Here is a 21,450-nt window from a genome sequence, read left to right as displayed (position 1 = left end):
CCTTTCTTCCATCCCCCCCCCCCCCCGTCCTTAATGGGAGGAGGAGAGGATGTTAACAGTCAAGAAAAGGTCAAGGACAAGCCACTCATGTCCTGCTTAGGCCACAAACCCTCTTAAGTAGGAGGGGAGGAGTGGGTAACAGTAGCCAGGCACTGGAAAGGTCACACAGGGGTCAGGCACCAAAGGGGAAGCCAGGCTGACACATGAATGATCATTCACCTTGACTCAGAAGTGCAGAAATCTTCCGTGTTTCAGCTGGTACAAGCAGCGCTGTTAAGTGTCTGCGCTCTGAGCACTGCCTCTTTAAGGGAAAGTGCTGATACATGTCAGAGTTCCCTGATCCATTAATCAAAGCACACATCCAACTTATTAAAGCCAGCTTAGAGCAGCTCTTCTCTATCATCCCTGTATTTTTTGTCTCTCTCTCTCTTTCTTGTGCTTTCTTTCTTCTTTCTTCCGTTTCTGCTGATATCCCTTATTGTCTACTTGAACGATCATGTAAACACACAGAAAAAGCAGAGAGGGAGGCAAACCTCGACGTGTATACAGCCTTGTTAACGATGCCAATATATCTTTATTACCCCAAACAGTATCAATCTCGGCTTAAATATGCGAGGTAATGTTCCTAACGATAACAGCACCAAGGGCCATACACTACGAGCGGCATTTGGTGACAAATAAAGACTTCATTTAGATCTAACTCTGTTTTAATATGATTAATTTCCCCCTTGCCCCTTACACACACACCACCATGACTGCTTGCTGCCTCTCTCTCACTCTCTCTTCCCTTCTCTCGCTTTCTTTTCCTCTCTCTCTAATGATAAGGTTTAGGCTCTGACTGACAGGCGACCCAACCTCCCTGCATCTTCTCCCCCTCTCTTCCTTTCTCTTTCTCCTCTCTCATTTTCCGAGCTTCCCTCTGCTCTCATTCTGCCCGTCAGCATTATACAGCCCTATGCCACACACACACACACATACACACATGCACATCCGCACACACACACACACACACAAGAGGAAGGGAGGAGAAATAAGAAGAGGGAAAGGTAGCTGGCATAGGAAACGAGAGGAGAGGAGTGTGTGTGTGCGTGTGTGTGTGTGTGTGTGTGTGTGTGTGTGTGTGTGTATGTGTGTGTGTGTGGGTGGGTGGGTGGGGGTGTTAAACTGATACAATGTCTGTAAGCCATTATATACATACATATATATATACACATACACGCACACACACACATATACACCCACACACACACGTGCACATACACACATATATATTCTCTGGTTCATTATGGACACTTGAACATCACCATGGATGCACTGCTGACAATACAGGACAGATGATGATTCCTTCAGTGAATTATTTTTTATTTTTCTCCACATGGCAGACAGTAACTTAAGGTGGTTTGACACAAGGCGGTTATGAATCTGACAGTAGATTGCTCTGGTGATTGGCTGGTGTGACAAGGACAAGAAGGTGACATGAGGTGAATTTTCCAACAAGCACTGAGAAATACTAAATGCACCATTCCATCGAGCAGTTAAATATACTGTATTTCTATATATATGTATTTTTCTTCTCCATAGGAATAGCACAACAACAGAAAAATGGAGATTGGTGTATATGGATATAAAATTAACATGGAAATCTTCTAAATACCAAATAGAACATTTCCAACATGATTGCACAATATCACAATCATATCTGGTTGAATTCATTTCAAATTTATTGACAATGTGACAATGTTACAAATGTGACAATGTTAAAAATCGTTTAATGTATGCAGAGTTGCATTTCCGCCAATGGTTTAGACCATCCATAGCACCAAATGACATGGTTATATACACATGTCAGGAAACATGCAGGGGCTATTATGACAAGCAGAGTGATAAGGTATGAATCTTTCATCCAATGATGAACATTATTTCCACACACTTGTCATGGTAAATATCGTTAATGTTCACGAGACAGCAGGATACAACCCAACCTCCGACCACAGGACAAATGTAATGGCACCTGGGACATAAACAGAAAGTTGAGAATCATATGGTGACTGACAGGTAAGACGCTGACATAGGGAGGAAGAATTTTAAACCCTTGGACTATGATTTTCATTTAAATTTCCATCCATATTATTTACATACACAATATGGACAAAGATATTGGGACACACTTCTTAACCATTGTTCAGTTCTGGTGTTTCATTCAGTCTCGTTGCCACAGGTGTATAAAATCAAGCACCTCACCATGCAGTCTGCCTTTACAAACCTTTGTGAAAGAATGGGTTGATCTGAAGAGCTCACTGAAATCAAGTATGGTACTGTAACAGTAATGTAATAGGATAACACCACTGTAACAAGTCAGATTGTGAAATTTCTTCTCTCCTAGATATTCCACAATCAACTGTGAGTGGTATTATTGCAAAGTGGAACATTTAGGAACAACAGCAACTCAAATGGCAGACCAGGTAAAGTTACAGAGTGGCGTCGCCAAGTCCTGAGGCAAATGGTGTGTAAAAGTCACCAACACTCTGCTGATTCAACTGCAAGCAAGCACACTGCCTCTGGACTGAGTCTCTGAGCGGTGAAAACATGTTCTGTGGAGCGATGAATCACGCTTCTCTATTTGGCAGTCTGATGGACGAGTCTGGGTTTGGCGAATGCCAGGAAAACATTCCCTACCTGACTGCACTGTGCCAACTATAAAGTTTGGTGGAGGTGGGATAACGCTATGGGCTTGTATTTTGGACAATTCTCTGCCTCAAACTTTGTGGAGACAGTTTGGGGAAGGTCCTTTTTTGTTCCAGCATGACTGTGCCCCAGTGCACAAAGCTGGGCGAGTTTGGTGTGGAAGAACTTGACTGGACCGCACAAGTCCTGACCTCAATCCCATCCAACACCTTTAGGATGAACTAGAACGGAGATTATGAGCCAGACCCTCTTGTCCAACATCAGTGTCTGACCTCACAAATGCTCTTCTGGATGAATGGGCAAAAATTTCCACAGACACACCAAAATCTTGTAGAAAGCCTTTCCAGTGAAATATCTGAACCCAATATTCCATTGTCTCCTGGCTGCACCATTGCATCAAATAGAAAATATCTAGATCCAGTCTTCTGAATCATTTTATACGAATTTCCCATTAATTAAGCATGGCACATTCAGTGTCTTTAAAACATCGATCTCTGCACTAGAAGTTAAAATAAAGTTAAAATAAATAACAAAATAAATAAATGTATATGGGTTGGGACAAAGCTCAGCTGCACAGCATGCATTTGTAATCACAACCCCACCAGGATCGAAGAAATGCCCACAAGAACATTTGAAAAAATATATACAATATTAATATTTAGCCCACATAAATTGTATAGTAACAGTAGTACAGATTTTAGAAAAAAAACTTTAATCCCAGAATGCCTTGCAAAATATGTGTGGGGAGCAACTGCAGTACCATCAAGGTGCTCTTGAGCAAAACACCTAACCTGTAATTGCTCCTGCGAATCTGCTCAACTTCTCCTGGATAAATAAAATTCATCTAGTCTCCTGTATATTTGCTGGTTTTTATTTGGCTTGGCTCTTGTGTAACAGTAAAGCTTTTCCTGCAGCCACACACTGTAGAGTCAACATCACGCTTGTTTTTTTTTTTTTGTTTGTTTGTTTTTTTTTTTTGGGGGGGGGGGGGTTGTTTTTTGTTTTTTTTTTTTCCAGGAGGTGTATTTTTTCTTCCTCTAGGAGTTCCTCCTGCTATTCTTCCAACTGGCTTGTTGATGGTAACCAGCAAACCACTCAAGCCACAGTGAATCCTGCCCCCCGCACCAAATGGAGTTGTCAAGTGTGTGTTTTATTTCTTCAGGTGAGAGAGAGAGAGAGAGAGAGAGAGAGAGAGAGAGACAGTGGGGCAGAGAGTTCGGAGAACTCTGCTCCTCACCCTGTCTAACTGTGTGTGTTGTGATGAGTGCTGTTGTGTATGCCATCACTCCAAGTTGAGGCTTGTGCTGCTGTTTTTCTGCTGCACTGCAGAGGCCTGCGCCGCCTCTTGCTCGCAACTTTAGACTGGTTTCCCAGGCAACCAGGGTGTCTGCACATGGAGAGCAACTTCCCCAGATGAGAGCTTTTGTCAGTGCAGTCACGATCACTAGGAGAGAGAGAGAGAGAGAGAGAGAGAGAGAGAGAGAGAGAGTTGGGGGGGTGGTACAAAGTAACTCCTACCCATATATCACATATATATCTCAGTGACACAAAAATTATTTGTCTAAGCAACTTTCCCTTTACCAACTGTTGTAGCATATCAAACACACACACACACACACACACACACACAGTCTGTTTCTCTAGAACTTCCTGAAATGCTGTTTTCGTAGGTGACATAGTAAACTGGGTGTCAAATTTTAACTCAGAAAATAAATTATTTAAGAAGTATATTTCAGTGCAACATGGTACAAATGTGACAAAAATAAGTGAAAAATAAGACTTTTTGGACATATACAATGTTTCTCTGGATCTAAACAAATTGAGGACCTAAACAAATTGCAGTGAAAGAAACTGAATATAACATCAATATATGTTATATATTCACTGAATATAACATCTCTCTCTCTCTCTCTACACACACACACACACACACACACACATATATATATATATATACGTATGTATATATATATATACACACACACACACACACACACACACACACACACACACATATATATATATATATATATATATATATATATATATATGTGTGTGTGTGTGTGTGTGTGTGTATATGTATGTATGTGTGTACATATATATATATATATATATATATGGCTAGTTGTGCCATAATCCTGACATCAACAAGATTCTGGAAATGTTTAAGCAATTCATTGTAACATCCAGTTTCCCAAACACCTTTGTTTTAGATGGTCCCTTTCATTCCAGTCATCTAAGAGGAAAGAAGAAAGACAGCGTGATGGATACTTTTATTTTGAAATTATAGAAAAACAAGCAACTTAAAAAAACAGGTACAGTCTACAATGAATTACAAATTGCATAGTGCTTTATGTCGAGCAGCTATTTTCAATCAAACAGTTCTTTGTGATAAAAATGGTGCAGTGTTTTGTCCTGGAGTGTAACTACCACTCAGTTTTTTTTCCTCCTCTGCTAATACTTTTCTCATCATCCTGGAAGAAAAATACCAGCGCTATTGTGAAGCAAAACAATCAATCAAATCGGTGCCGAGGACAGAGTGACAGTGGAACGAACGCAATAGGAGCTGTAGTGATTGTGTGATCGGTCAGGAGTTGGTGAGGCTGATGGGCATTGTAGTGAATGTCATGGAAACGTATGTGTCTGAGAATGAAAAAAAAAAAAAAAAATCAACAAAAAGCTTGAAACATTCTTGCTTCACCCCGCAGTAGATGATAACCCTACTTGATTCCCATCGACTGCAATCAACAACAGAATTAAGTTAGACAGGAGGTTCATGTGGGGAAAATCACTTGTTGAACCACAGTTCAGTGTGACTTGCCAGCTCTAGTAGTGAGCTGGAAAATAAGGCATTTTCCTAAACAGAGAGGGTAGTCACACACTATCTTGCATATGTTTTCAGCATGCCTTTCATAAGTGTGGCATTACAAAAAAAAAAAAAAAAAAAAAAAAAAAGAGAGAGAGAGAGAAATAAAAAGCTGTGCTACTCTTATTTTACAATAACTTGAACAAGTCTAAATATATTGCTATGCTCTATAAGGGTAAATTAAAATGTGCCTTCATAGAATTAAAGGACACTTACCTAATTGAGGTCTCCGAGCCATTCCTCTCTTCTCGAGCCTGTTAGCACTGGAAAGTCATTAATTCTTACCCTTTTGCAGTCTATCGACAGTGCAGACATTCAGAAATGCCAAAGCTGACATGGCTACTATCATGACAAGCCAACAAACACAGAAAAATGTGTAAGATTAAGTTAATGAACAGTCTAAAAAGAAAAATAGTACAGGTTGGATAGGAATGTTAATACATGCATTTTTTTTTTTTTTAATTTCATTACTTGTGTGTGTGTGTGTGTGTGTGTGTGTGTTGCAGTGTGTTTTCCTCTTTCTCTATATGGACCTAAAAAATGAGAGTGCTGCCCAAGAGAGCAGATCACAGATTTATTTTAAAAGTCGAAAGGCTATACTCCTCAACCCCCCTCCACCACCCCCAACCCCCACCGTCTTTGCGTTTGTGTGTGTGTGTGTGTGTGTGTGTGTGTGTGTGTGTTTGTATGTGTTTGTCTATGACTCACCAGATTCAAAGGCTCAGCTGTAATTTAGCTTTTCTGTTTCATTGAAAACAATCCCCCCACCAATACTCCCCCATACACACTCACTCACACACACATACACACACACACACACACATACACCCCTACACATTTCTCAGAAGTGTTTGGTTGCTTCAGCTGACCTGTCCTGATATGAATAACGATGAGTTTTCCTCCACGCAGGTTGATCATTGAGACCCAGTCATCGCTCACTGGGTGAATACGGGACGGCTCTCTGTCTGTTTAATGCACTGGTAATACGTTTAATATGATTACATTGTATTAACAAGGGGCTGATGGCTGTATTTGTATTCATATTACACTTGGTCATTTGGTGGCCTAATAGCCTATCACTGGTTGTAGTCATTACTGCCACTCACGCACTCGTATCTCTTCATTAACGTTGACGAGGACTGGAGAAATCCTGCAACAGACACAACACACACACACATACACACTTCCAAATGGATGACAATGTTGTTTTTGTCAGTGGCATTGTATGTTACTTGTGTGTGTGTGTGTGTGTGTGTGTGTGTGTGTGTGTGTGTGATATAGCATAGTGTGAACACTTCTGCAGCTTTGACAGTAGCTTTACTGTTGTGATATACTGTCTGAAGTGTTATCTCCAAAATGTTTCTGCTGTCCTAGACTCTGGCTTTGTCCTGTCAGAGATAAGTGGAGGTTAAACACAGGCTTACATGCATTTATGAAGTCTTGATAAATCTGTTGTTCCATCTCGAAATGCAGTCTAAGAAGTCACAGCGTCTTTCTTAAGGCATCAGATATGCCACGGTCGGGAGCCAGGACACAGAAACAGAGACTAGTGGACACCCGCAGGTACACACACACATAAACACACACATACACACACATAGATAAAGATCACCACTCTGACATGACCTCTGCCAATGACACACATGCAGACACACACACTCACCTTACACTACCTCAAACACAACTGCCACCAAACCCGCAAACACACAGCGAAGGACACAGACAGTGTTTACAGCAGCTCCGACTCAATTAGCTCAGAAGAGGGTGCTGAGACACACTCCCTGTCAAACACTCCTTTGCACATGCACACACACAAACACAAACATAGACACACACAGACTGAAGGACACATGGATTCAGCTGTGAAACAAGATCCCAACTACAGACAAGCGCCAAGTGTAGTCACCCTGATCTTGATGGCTTTTCAGTGTCTCAAACTCTACTTAAAAAAATTGAGGGTTTGCTGGATGTGCCTTTGTGAATCGCTGCAGGAGATGTCCTCGGCATACTTGAAATCCAAAAGAAATGTTGTAGCCATTACTTGTTAAGAAATTATCTGTTTGATCACAGAAAGCAAACACTCCTTTGTGTGTTACCTCAGCTGTTCACAAACAAAGAAAGCTCTGAAATGATTTGATGAGAGTATAATAAGCCATTTGAAGGATGCTGGGATCCAAAGCACCGCAAGTGAAATAAGAGCAGTGGAGGGGAGAGAACTAGAAATTGCTACTTGTTACTTTGCCGATATGTTACTCATAGCAGTAGAGGTACTTATGTAAAAATCTCCTGAAGTACTGTAAAAATAAAAAATAAAAAATAAGTAGCTAATTTGAGATGTATTCAAAGTAAAAGTTTGTGAGTGTCTATGTTAGATGAAGTCTTTTTCCATGCAATTGAATGAACTGAATGAAGTTTCTCTCAATGTCAAGGTGTTTTCAGTGGTTTATACTGCTGCTGTTTTTTTTTTTTTTTTTTCCTTTTTAATGGTGCAGCATTGTGCCTTAGGTGCATGCAGTGGTGATTCACAGTATCCTGGGAGACTGAACACTGTTCACAGTGTCCTTTTTTCACTCTGTAACCCCAACTCCAAAACCAAATTCAGACCAAGTTGTATCCTATGGATCCAACTGTGCAGCTGAGCAAAAAGCCAAATGAAAGTCACTTTTTTGATCAAACTAAGAGTAAGCATTACAGTTGTAGGCTATGCAAATGTAACTTTAGCCTGAAGCCCTACTTTCCTTGCTAAAACATTGGCTGGACAGGTGACTTTGCATCACCCTAGTGTTTTAACATGCAGCTATATTATCACCAGCAGACCCGCAATGTAAAAGTCAAAAAATACTGGGAGCTGGTGAACAGCTACATGACATCCAAATTATTGCAGTGCATGGATGATGTTTAATGGGAAGTGGGGCTTCTCCCTCTTGCTTTGCAACAAGAGGCTAATTCGTTCTTCATATTGCATTTTTTATTCATCCACTTTAACTGTAAATTCACTTACACTTCCATGGTGTACTGACATCAAACATTTGTAGTGGCTTCTTCATTAAATTTAGTTCATTTGTCTCTGGAAGTTATAGATTATATTTTATGAGAGCCTATGCCACTGAATCCCACTGTGTAAAGCTTATCCAACCAAGCATGGGGGGGCGAGAGTAAGGATTAGTTAACAGTTAAAAAGCAAACTAGATTCTTTTAATTGGAAATGACAAAAACAGATGAGCAACAAAGTAAAGGCAGATTCCACTTTATGTCACTGATGACTATGTGTTCTCTGTGAAAGGCTCCACAAATTTTCTTTTTGTGATTGTCCAATTTCTGATGCTTATGTAGAGAGTACATAAGCAAAAATATACTTAAGACAAATAAACATGACCAGAACCATGAGCCAGTGTAATTAGTTGCTTCCACCCCTCAATAATAAGAGTGTCCGTTTATGGCATGGTTGGTCCCAGGGGGAATCAAATCGCTCCTCCTGGCAGTGTTAGTGGCACGATCCGCCCATTGATCTGTGCAAAACCACAGATGTCCTCACTGATGAGGAATGTCTCCTTCATTGTTTAAAAATCTAAGGGCAATATTGGCTTTTGTTCAGAATTGATTGACTGTTAGGAGCATCAATATACCTGAGTCTTTATTTTATTGTCTTCATTGGGTGTATTCTGCCCCTTAGGCAATTTCTGTATTTGTTTTTTTTTTTTTGTTTTTTTTTTGTGTTACTTTTCATAGCTTTGATGTTATGTAGTGCTTCCTGTTGTGGTTGCAGTATTACATCACTTCATTTTTAGACTGGAAGAGGTAAGTGTAGCAAGCACAAGAAGTGTGGAATCAGTGTTGGGTGCTCCAATATAAATCAAAAGCCATCTGTTACTTCATTAATTGAAGCATCTTTTGGAAGTCAGATTTATATTTATTCAGTTGTTAATTTAAGTTTAAGGAAATATTTTTGTGAAAGCTGAAGATTTAATGTTAGTTTTGACATGTAAGTTTAGTAGCATGCTACTGCTGCTCAGTAAGCTTATCGTATGCGTAACAATAGCGTATATATGGTTATGTTTTTGATTAGTAGACCCTATCCTCTTTGTGTAGAGGGCATCATTCGAATTGTGGTCTATTTTTTATTTTCTATTTTCACTCCTGTAACACAACTGTGCACACACATTGAGTCTACATTAGAATAAGGAGCTGGAACGCTACATCCTGTGTCTTGTGTAAGGAGTTTGGCTGGCTGCCCAAGCTGATATTGTGACACTTCAATGAGGGCAGCACAGGGTGTATAAAGTATCATCAAACTGTAGAAATCTGAGGTTTTCTCTCTTTTTCCTGATTCAATCAAGCAGTTCTGCATGGGGGAATTAAAAGCTTCTTTCACTTGTAGCTACATTGTCGAGCTGATTCAGTCAGAACACAACCTCAGTTTTTAACCCAGTCTTGGCAAAATGTGTTACAAGGTTCAAGGTTTCTTTATTAGTACCCAAGGGTATATTTGTGCAGAAAGGAGATTCAGCCTTCCAGAGTTTAAAACAAGACATCACAGTGATACAGATTCAAAAGGCATCAACACAAAATACATTAAAACAAGTATCATCATAGTATCAAAAATAGTATCAAAGTAAAAGAACTCCCCAGAAGGTCACGACAAAGTACTTCTGTACACACACACAAACACATGGGCGCGCTTCACCCACTCACTCAAAGTTTAAAGTACCATGCATAGGTGAAGTGCATCATCTTGTGCTAGCGTTGTTTAGAAGTGCAATCACTGATACAAAAGGTTCATTTGTGCATTTTAATACTGCACCGAGGGGCCACAAACCAACAGCCGGAGCAATGGAGCGGGAATTCACTGTAAGGGATGGAAACAGTCCTGAAGAATAGAGCTCACCTTACGCTGCAGCTGCGAGGAGTAAAGAACTGATAGGTTGAGTTGAGACTCATAAGCTTACTGGTCCACTTGACAATTACTGTGGAAAGTGCAACCGCCTAAAGCTCCTTTTTATTAGTTATTTGAATTTTTTGAACTCTAAAATTGTGGTGGATGATGAAGATCGTACTCAAGAGTAATGCGAAGAAAATTCACATTTTTAACTGGATTTACCTTCCCTTGAAGTTAATTGTACCTCAGTGCATTGGAAGTAATTCAATGAATCAAGTGATGAATAGATTCTTTTTTGCAGCAAGCTCGTGTAAAAGAAAATATTTGTGATGCTCAGGAAGAAAGGTTTAATTTTCTTCTGTAAAAAAGCTCAGTTTCAGCTCCAAGAATTTTCAATCATATGTTAGCGATTCAATAAAAATGTTACATGATGGTGTTGAAGCACAGATAGGAGGTAATTGACAAGAATTGACTGACCCAGTACAATAAAGACTATTGAGCACACTCATTATCTCAATGACCTGACCCTCGGTGCTGACTGATTTCAACCACCTTCCCCCAACCAGCCTCCCCACATACACACACACACGCACACATACACACACACAAACACACGCACACACCCCGGATCAACCACATCGTTACTAAGCAACCGCTGTAGCCAACCCCATATCCCTCCCAATCACACTGCCCCCAGGCATGACACAGATGACAGTACTGGTGTGTATGTGTGAGTGTGTGTGTGTGTGTTGGGAGGGGAGGGGGTCAGGGTGGGGTGGGGTGAGGAGGCACTGGTAACAGGAGCGTATACAACCCTGGGCAATTATGTATTTATTCCTTTAAAAAAAAAAAAAATCTCTCTCTATATAAAATGTTCCCTGTTGCCTGAGTCTCACCTCTAATTTAAGTTTGAAAAAATAAAGAAAGGTACATAGCTGCATATGACTGTTACAAGGATTTTTTTTATTGATATTATTATTCACTCTTTCAACTCTTTGCATGCACACAGTAGGTAACCCCCTCTATTTGAACAGCCCAGCTGTTACATCTGTATTTCCGAGGTCAGATGGGAGATGCAGTGTATTTGTGAAGTTTAGCTGTGATGTCTGACTGTTAGATGTTTGCCCCCAAACAGTTGTGAGTCCCACTGCAGGGGAACATGGTCTGCTTATTTTAACACTTTTGAAATGTTAATTGCTGGCATTCAAGGACCGTACTGGCAGTTTTGCATTTTTTCTTTTAGATAATTTACTACACCACACCTATACATTACATTATTAACAACTGTTTTCGAAGCGTGCCATTGTTGTGAATCATTAAAACAAAACTGGCTTTAATTAATTAACGAAATGTAAATCAAACATAGAAAAGACTGAATATGCTAAATATGTGTTGTTGCTGCTTTGTGGCCCAAAGAAAAAAGCATGGCTGCTTTCTTCATTTTTTTTTTTTTTTATTTATTTATTTTTTTATACTGGGAAGAGAAGGGTCCCAGGACAGTAAGACCTCTGCAATACAGAGGAGGTGATACAGAGGACCAATGAGAAAAGATCCCAGGGGGGCAGGAGACAATTGTGTTGTAAATGTAACATATGACTTCATATAACTTCTGTACTTATTTTTTAGATTTTGTAATATTTTCTGGATTTGCCTGTTTTATGTAACTGAAACATTCAGTTACATAAAACTGACCTGCCTTAAAACTCTGTGCTGCTCTGGTTAACATTCATGCCCTGGTTTGTGCCCCAGCCATCGATTCTCCCCCTCGATGGCTAACTAGATTATCTTTCCCAACATCTTTAAAGCAACTTGAAACCAAATCTGCATCATCCTTTGTCCATGTTTGCTTATCGTTTATCTTGGTTTCAATGTGGGCTTTAAACTAAATTGCTCTGCAACAATACATTAACTCTGACAAAAAACAAACCCAGGCAGGATGTTCACGGTGATGGATTGCCTATTTCAAGCAAGTTTTAAATCTCTGCAAGTAAATTTTCATGCCTTATTGAAATAAATGAAAATTAATGGCCAGTTAGAAGGCGGGGAAAGCACCTTCAAATCTAAAATAGTTTGGTATGCTTTGGAAACTGCTCGGTAATTATGTGCGTTACGTGTGAATTGTGAAAAATGGGATGAAGCATGATCTTTTAAAAGTCTTTTTTTCCTCTCTGTATCTCTCCATGTCCCATCGCCATCTCTCTCTCTCTCTCTCTCTCTCTCTCTCTCTCTCTCTCTCTCTCTCTCTCTCTCTCTCTCGTTCTCGCTCTCTCGCTTTCACTTTTTGAAGGTCAGATGTAATTGTGTGTGTGGTATTTGTTAACAGAAGTATTACATTCTATTGTAACATGTGTATACTGGGCTAGTGCAGTGGGTATTTTCAGAGAGTGACAGCAGCACACACACACACACATACACACACACACAACATCAAAGATTTCAGGCAAATGGCCAACAGGGTGCAGGCTGGACAGAGGAGAGAAGTGGGCCAATGTGAGTCCTCCAGCAGCAGTATGATAAACACAAGCTGAGAGAACTGCCTGATCCCAATCAATAGACAACACACACACACACACACACACACACACACACACACACACACACAGTGAGAGAGAGAGAGAGAGAGAGAGAGAGAGAGAGATAAAGAGGCCATTGTGAAGGAGTGACTCAAAGGACAAGTAGAAGGCACAGCTGCCTCTAGAGTCTCATAGTAATACTCCGGCAGGTTACAGGTACATCCAAGTGTACCAGAAGGACGCAGCAGCACCTGACATACATGTGGATGATGCTACAGTCTCCAATCAGAGTAACAGATCTATCATATTCACACACTAGCCATTTAGCTGAGCCTGCTTAACCAAATGCACAACTGGACAGTCCTCTAACACTGTGATATCCAGCACTGTATATGGCTGTCATTGCACTTCTGATGATATTTACATTAGTACATCATGCAGTTAGGATTCTTGCCAGTCTCTCAACATTGTTTGTATGCTCAGTGTGGCTTGACTGGGTTTCAAATGCAAAAACCAAACCATGTCTAGTTTTGAATATCCAAAAGTAATGTGGGAAAAATCAGTACTTTTCTCTCTGCTGTCACTGTAAAGCTTAGATTGTGAGCTTTTTATTAAAAAATAAATAAAAACATAAGCTGATATTGCAAATGCGATAAGCAATGCTATGTGATCCCATATATTCACTAGATACCTCATAAATGCTAGATAGCGTTGGCACTCATAGCTAACCACCCTGAATAAGTGATCCTGAGTAAATAAAGAGGCACTCATTTATTTCCTTTGCGGAGATAAGTCCACACAGATCTGATCTGCATGGGAATCAGCAGGTCTAAGCAGTGTTTGCCCATATCCCCCTCCTTTCTCCCCCACCCATTCCCTAAGAGAGATAAATAACTAGCCACTTTCTCTGATCCATCAGTGGTGAGTGAACTAAATCGACGGTGCCCATGGGGGAAAGAAGACACCCTTTCACAAACAAACACACAAAAAAGGTGGAACCAGAACTAACATTATGAGAGGAAGTAGAGTAGTTGAGGGAAATAGAAAGCAACGCAGAGAAGGACTGATTTGGAATGCAGTCAAGCACTAGAGGGCCTGTGTCTTTCTGCAGCCTGGCAAGCTAATCGCAACACAAACGCCAACAGACAAGATTTCACAAAGCGCAGCGAACTTCAGGTGAACCCAGCGGCTCCCGCCTGGGGACAGGCCAGGGAACAGGGACAGAACACAGGTAGCGGCAGAGCTGTCTAGTAATACTCACATCCACTTAAGTCACATACAGTTAGCACTCGGTGGGATGCATTTGTCCTCGACTCTTGGTCTATGTCCTGAATCAGAAAAATATTATCTAAAACGAAAATAGTAGCCAGTCTGTTCATCTAATAGTTGACTGATTTTTCTTCCCTAAGTCAAATCAGAAAGACATTTCGTTTTCGTCATGGACATAACTTTGAATGATAAGGACCGACCGGCAATTTTTTTTTCTTTGCAACATGGAAAGACCTTTGACACAATATTTAAACCTTAAGCTTCCATTGAAACCAACAAAAATACAGATGTTTAGCACAGATGAGAAGGTCTTGCATCCAGCAGCGGGGGAATCACTGGCACACAGCATATGCTGGAGTGTCTTCCGAATACTGATGCCATGGGTGGAAGACATGGAGCAGACCTGAGGAGTTAGCAGCCAGCAGTGTGAATGTGGCTGGGATCAGAGTCCAGCCAGCAGCATGTTTGGCAGTAAGCACCACAGTCCTCTGACTGAGACTCTACAAGGTCACCAGCAGTCAACCTGCATCAGATCAGTGGGGAAGAGATTACAAAGAATCTAGCCTGGGGGGTGGGGGGTGCACATAGGCATACTCATGCAAATGCATGCAATACACACACGCTTGCAAGGGTGCATGCACATACACAACCATGCACACAAACAAGTACAGTAAATAAACGTACACAAAAGACTTCCAGATACACATATGCTGCAGCATATGCATGTGCATAAATTCACTGTATGCTCATAAGGACATATTTATCCATGTGAATACACACATTCATAGATCCCACAGGCTTCTACAGGCACATACACAGCTGCTGTGCTAACTTTCATCAGAGTAGCAATAAATGTCATCCAAGTCTGTGGATCTCTGTCATTATAGCAAAGGATAATGTGAAGTATTGGTGATTGACCTGCTTTTCACCATGACCAGAGCACTCTGCCTCTCAGTATAACCACACACGAACATGCATAAAGAGACATTAAACCTTGTTTACATTTACAGAGAGCACAGTGAATGCAGTAATGAAAGAGTGAATGGGTGAATGAAAGTGTAGGCTGGCAAAAGAGAGAGCAGAGCAGAGAGGAATTGAAAGAGGTCAGTCCACATGAAATGATGCATTCTGGATGTACATGCCCTGTAGTGAAGTGCTGTTGAAACTTTCACTATGTTTGTGTGTGTAGGGGTATGTGCGTGCCTGTGTGTGTATGCGTGTGCTTGTGTATTTATATGCCTGTTAGCACTCCCATATTTTAAAAGAAAAGAAAAGCAATGACAAGATTTTCGGAGGAACTGCACAGCGAGAAAAATAGTTGATATGATAGTATGTGCTGTGACAGACACAAACCACATTTAAAGCGGAGTACTGGTTCTCAGTGCACAACAAACAAAATATCATTGAAAAATACTGCTCGACACAGTGGAATATATGCAGTGTATGCAGTGACAAAATAGACCTACTTATCGGGTGCTTATTTGCAGAGCTCCAGCACAAATGCCAAAGTTGTTTTCTGCAGAGCTGTGCGCATTTAAGGAGGTCTCCTCACCCTGCTTTCTTCTTAGACACATATCCCAACATCCCACTGCCACAGTCAGCACACACATCATCACACACACACACACATACACACACAAACAGATGCCTGAAAGGGCACGCTCACACAAACATGCACACTCACAGGACACACACACACACACACACACACACACACACACACACACACACACAAATACTCCTTGGCAACTGCATTCAGGTTGCTATAACTGCATGGGCCATTTTTAGCTCTTTAATAACACTTGAATAGTTGTTACCTGAGATAACCCCAGGGAGAAGAAAAACAATTCCACTCTCCCACAAGCCCTGGAGTTTAATCCTCTCTAGTATCCAAGGGAAATAATACTTTCTCTAATAATTCCTTTGGTCTTTCAGTTCAACATTGATGTCCTTTTGTGTTGGCTGAGGCCATTAGCTCTGACACATGTATAATTGATTACCATATTAACAGTGAAAATCATTTCATTCACTTTTGCTTAGGCTGTCGGGACAGACAGTGTGCATAATAGCAGAGAGCAGCTGGATCCATAAGCCTCATCCCTCAGTTTCAGTTGGAGATAAAGCTGCATTTTAACCATAAGACCAGAATATTGTGCTTTTTTTTTTTTTTTTTTATAAAATTATCTCTGCCCTGCAATCTGCTCCAGAGACTTATCCCAGTCAGTGCGCTGTCACCCTTTGAGGAGTGGGGCTTATATATAATGCTATAAGGGAGGAGAGATGGCCCTTGCATTGCGCTCTTCTCTCTACCCAAGTTCAAAGGTCACCAACCAACATTATTCATGGTGCCTGAGGGCTCAATCTGAGATACAGAGAGAGGGAGAGAGAGAGAAAGCGCAACAGAGAGAAAGACTATAGGCAGAGGGTAGAAAGGAACAGAGAAGAAGTCGTTTTCTTTGCCACCATTCGATAAATGAGCAGAACACAAATTACTGTAAGTGTGTTGCCTTGGGCAATTCAAAGGTCAGTGCTGGGCCAGCACTCTCTGACCTTATCTAAAAGGAATAATTGACAAGAGTGAGGAGGGTCCAAAAACGTGTCCAGTGATGAACACACACTTACACAAATGTACACCGCCATGTTGTTCCGCTCAACATGAGACATAATTGAAATACATTATGTTTGTGTGTGCACCAAATGAAAACTAATGAGCACGCCTGTCTTGACAGCATGCTTTAATCAAGGATTGCATCCATTAAACTCTTCCTATGGTGAGGCGGGCAGGTGGAGATACAAAAGATGCAAAAGGCCTCCTGCAAATACATGTGTCTCAGAAAAAGACTGAATGAAAAAAAGCAGTGGGTCATGAGGAAAAAGTCAGGAGTGCAAAGAAGGGAGGAGAGGAGAGAAGACAAGGGGAGAGGAGACGAGAGGAGAGGAGAAAAGAGGAGAGGAGAAAAGAGGAGAGGAGAGGAGGTCTATGACGTCAAAGGTATGTGGTTGGTGGCATACATAGCATTATCTGTAGCCCGTATCCCATGGTTACCATATGCCCAGCACCACTGGGAACCTGGGACAGAGAAAGCAGGGTGACGCACTACACACACATTCACTGCAGGACAGCTGGCACAGGGCACACACACAAATGCATGCAAACACAAGCGCACCTTTACCCGCACCAGTGCCATCCCCACTTGTACCTGGATAAAGCGCCAACGTCTCGCTAGCACAGGGGGAGGTGTTTCTAATTCCATCCTGGGTTAGTGAGAACACAGAAGGCTAATATCTGCTGCATCTCCAGCTGAGAGAGGTAACACACCTCTATCCCCATGAGATCATCCTGACAGAGGGAGATAGATAGAGAGACAGACACAGAGACAGATACATATGGAGAGAGGCAGAAAGAGACACAGACAGACAGAGAGAGAGGGGGAAAAAAGGAGAGAAAAGAAAACATAGGCCGAGACAGAGACCAAGATGGAGAGAGTCAGAAGGGAAAGTAGGAGGAAGAGAAAGCAGCACATTATCTCTGTGTAGAGTCCTGGGAGGAACAGCCTGTTTGTAGAGTGATACCTATCAGCTCCCTGGCTGTCTCGGGAGATATTACTGCACTGTGGTGTACTTTACCCAGATAAAACATCCCTTGTGTCTCTGATAGAAAGACTCAGACAGATAGTGGCAAGGTGAAAGGGAGAGAGGCAGAAAGACTGTCAGACAGATTGACAGACAAAAGATTGCCGGAACAGAAGTTGATCTCTCCCTTTTACAAATGCATGATAGAGCATAACGGATGGAATGTGCCAAGTTTATCATTTTGGCAAAAGCTTTTATTATGAAAGTTACTTACAGTACATGACAGTCAGTGAATACATTTGTAGTATGATCCCCCAGCAGAAATCAAACCCCCGACCGTTGTGGTGTTAAAACATTGATACAGCAGTACAATACTCAATTTCAAACAATTTCCTTTGCGTATGGTAATTTGTAAAGGAAGCCTTCCCTCCTAGGCACATGAAGGTGTACAATGTGAATTTTAAAGCTGTTTCAGTCTGGCACAATGCAAATTTGTGTGAAAAGAAGGGGGCGAATTCAAACACAAAGAAAATCGGAATATATCCCACTGACTGCACCTCTGACTGCCATAAGCTGCTGCAAAATCTATCTGGTTTTCATACATGTATTTTCCAACCAGCTTCTCACCAGTGAGCCGCAGCCATAGCGAATCAAATCATCATTCAATCAAGAATGCATCGAATTTTCTGGATGCAAAGTCATCTTTGGTTTAAAAAGACTTCTGGGCACAAACTTGGAAGTTGGTTATCATTTTGAGACTTTGTGAGCTGTTTTGCTGTTTAATGTCCCCTAGCCGTTTTCCCCCCTCTGATGATTCATCCCGCTGTGCGTTTGCCTGCCTGCCTGCCTGCCTGTCTGTCTCTCCGTCTGTCTTGCCGGCTCCCGCGGCCCTGATTGAATAACTAATGATCAATATCAACACAGCCACTGCCACGGCAACTGATTTCCTGTGCCCATTGATCCTAACCTTGGGATAACATCAAAAAAAGACATATTGTACCACTGGCAAGGTTTTGTGGGACTAAATCGCCTGAGTTTGACACCAAAAACAGTCAATGTCTTTGCAGAGAAAGTACTCAGTTGAAGGTATTAGTGATCAAATCCTTGTTTAACGAGGCATGGTGAGAAAAATAGTATATGTGAAGGGTTTCAAACGTATTCACACCTAGGTGCTGCCCAGTACTGCTGTAGTGTCACATTGTGGGCAATGAGCAGCTCCATTTGAACAGTTGGGGATTAAGTGCTTTTCTCCAGGGCGTTTGCAGTGTAGTTGCTGAGCAAAGGGAGAGCATTTTATGCACACTTACTTCTGGCAGATTTTCTAAGTCAGTCCAGGGATTTGAAGCAGAGACCTTCTGGTAACAAATTAGCTTTTCTAACCATTAGGTAAATGCCACATCATAGTACATTATCCATCCATCATCCCCCTCTAATGATCAGTTATATAGTTCAGTGGTTTGCAAACTGTAGGGACCTAAAGTTGAGTTGGGGCAACATTAAAATGGGCTTTCAAATGAAGATGGGAAAAAAAGTTGGATTGAACAGTCGCTTTGGTTGGAAAAATTAATTTCAAGGAACTAACTTTCTCTATCATGCATTTATGAATTGCTTTAGCTTTCCCCACTTTCTGCAATTTATAGTAAGCTTAATGAAATACTGCTGGTTAGTTGGTTTGACGCCTAAAAACAGTCAAATTTTGTAAATGGATCTGCACTACAGTGTGTGAACCCAGCTTAGAGTCTAATAAAAAATTCTTTCTGGCAGTCTTCAGAGATAAAGTCTGAGCCCCTGATGTAACTGACATTATTTTTACACACACCATATTAGAATTGTACATATTTCTTCTATTTAAAAGTGTATCAGAAAATCTGTCTCTCCTCAAGATATATTTGACTGGATCTTACTTGCTATAAAAACTAAAAATGACCTTGACGGTAAACTATGAGGATCTTGTGGTGCATCAACTTACGGGATGAAATATTGAAAAGGGCAGGATGAGTTTAAAAGCTTTACTTTTATCTCATGCACCATCTATCCCATCTGCCCCAAACTCAATTGTAATAATCATACACATGGGGCTTTGAAAACACACACGCACACATACACACACACACACACACACACCACCGAGAGCTAGCAAAAGTCCACAGAGGAGATAGCCCAGAAAGTGCTTGAAAAGAGAGGTTAAATGCCATTACAAAGACAACCCAATTAGATTATGAAAGATATTCTTAAGTCCGAAACTCAATGGTCTGTAATGGGAGTCCTGTGGCTTATAAGAGCTTTTCCTTAGAATAATCAGTCTCTCTCACTTTCCCCCTCTCCCTCTCTCTTTTTTCATGCACACACCCATACACCCATACACTTATCCCCCCCACCCCACCCCACCCCCCATCCACACACACACACACACACACACACACACACACACACACACAAAGAGGGACTAAGGCGCCACCTCTGGTACTTACATCTTTGCATGCAATCATCAGCCAACTGTGACAGCATGGGAGAGCATCCTGCTACAGTGCTGGAATTTAAATGGCCAAGTGTACAGAGATTTAGCTTAAAACATATAAGGAAATACCCCACATTCTGTATCCATTATGCTAAACCAGCTTGTTGTGTTAAAGACCAAAAAGCCGACAGTACAGTGCATATTTTAGTGGCAAAACAAAATTATGCAGTTTAATTTTAACAAATTCTGCAGCTAAACTTTATTTAATTTCAGTGACCAGTAGAACTAAAGCCTTAGCCTGAATTTCATTTGCATACTCAGATATCTCAAATTGGATTAATTTCTATAAACCATGATTTTTTTTTTTTCCCCAGGTCATATAAATCAAAATAGTCATATTGGCCTTTGTCACAAACTTTTTGATTTTGGATTCAGAAAGTGTGTTATGTGAAGAATTACATACAACAGTCAGTTCCCTTTTTTCAGGAATGACATTTATCTGGATTTGCAGATTAACTCTTTGAATTTTAATGCACAGTAAGTCAATCTGAAACAAAACAGATCTTTTCAAACTGGAATAGCTTACATGGGTGACCAGGCCACTTCGGTGAATCGTGCTCTAAGGGGCAGAACATACCTTTATTTTTACATTCAAGAGTACATATGCATTTCTCAGCCAGTTCTCTCTCCACTGTCTCACACACACACACACACACACACACACACACACACAAACAAGTGCTTTCACGGCAGCACGAACAGCCCTGACACAAGCCATGTTCTATGGATCATTAGCCACATGTACGCTGTAGATCTCACGGTGCACTGAGCCAGGGTCAAGTCAGCCACTCAGTCAGTGTGTGTGTGTGTGTGTGTGTGTGTGTGTGTATTTGTGCTTCTATCTGTCTGCCTGTATGTATTTACGTCTGTCTATCCATTCATCCATCCATCTGACCTACAGATAAAAGCAAACTTCATACACTTCAACTGCCTTTGATGCCCCTACAGTATCTTTGTAAGTATTATCAGAGACAGCTATGTGTGTGTGTGTGTGTGTGTGTGTGTGTGTGTGCATGTGTGTGTGTGAGAGAGAGAGAGGGTGAGAGAGAGAGAGAGCGAGAGAGAGTTCGTGTAGTGTGTGTCAGCGTCAGCTCACGATGCTCGCACTGTGCATAGCAACAGAAAATGTCTATCCCTGTGTATTTTCTGC

This window comes from Myripristis murdjan, chromosome 6 (assembly GCF_902150065.1).
Source record: "Myripristis murdjan chromosome 6, fMyrMur1.1, whole genome shotgun sequence".
Taxonomy (NCBI): Eukaryota; Metazoa; Chordata; class Actinopteri; order Holocentriformes; family Holocentridae; genus Myripristis; species Myripristis murdjan.
Note: the sequence above shows the minus strand (reverse complement) of the source record.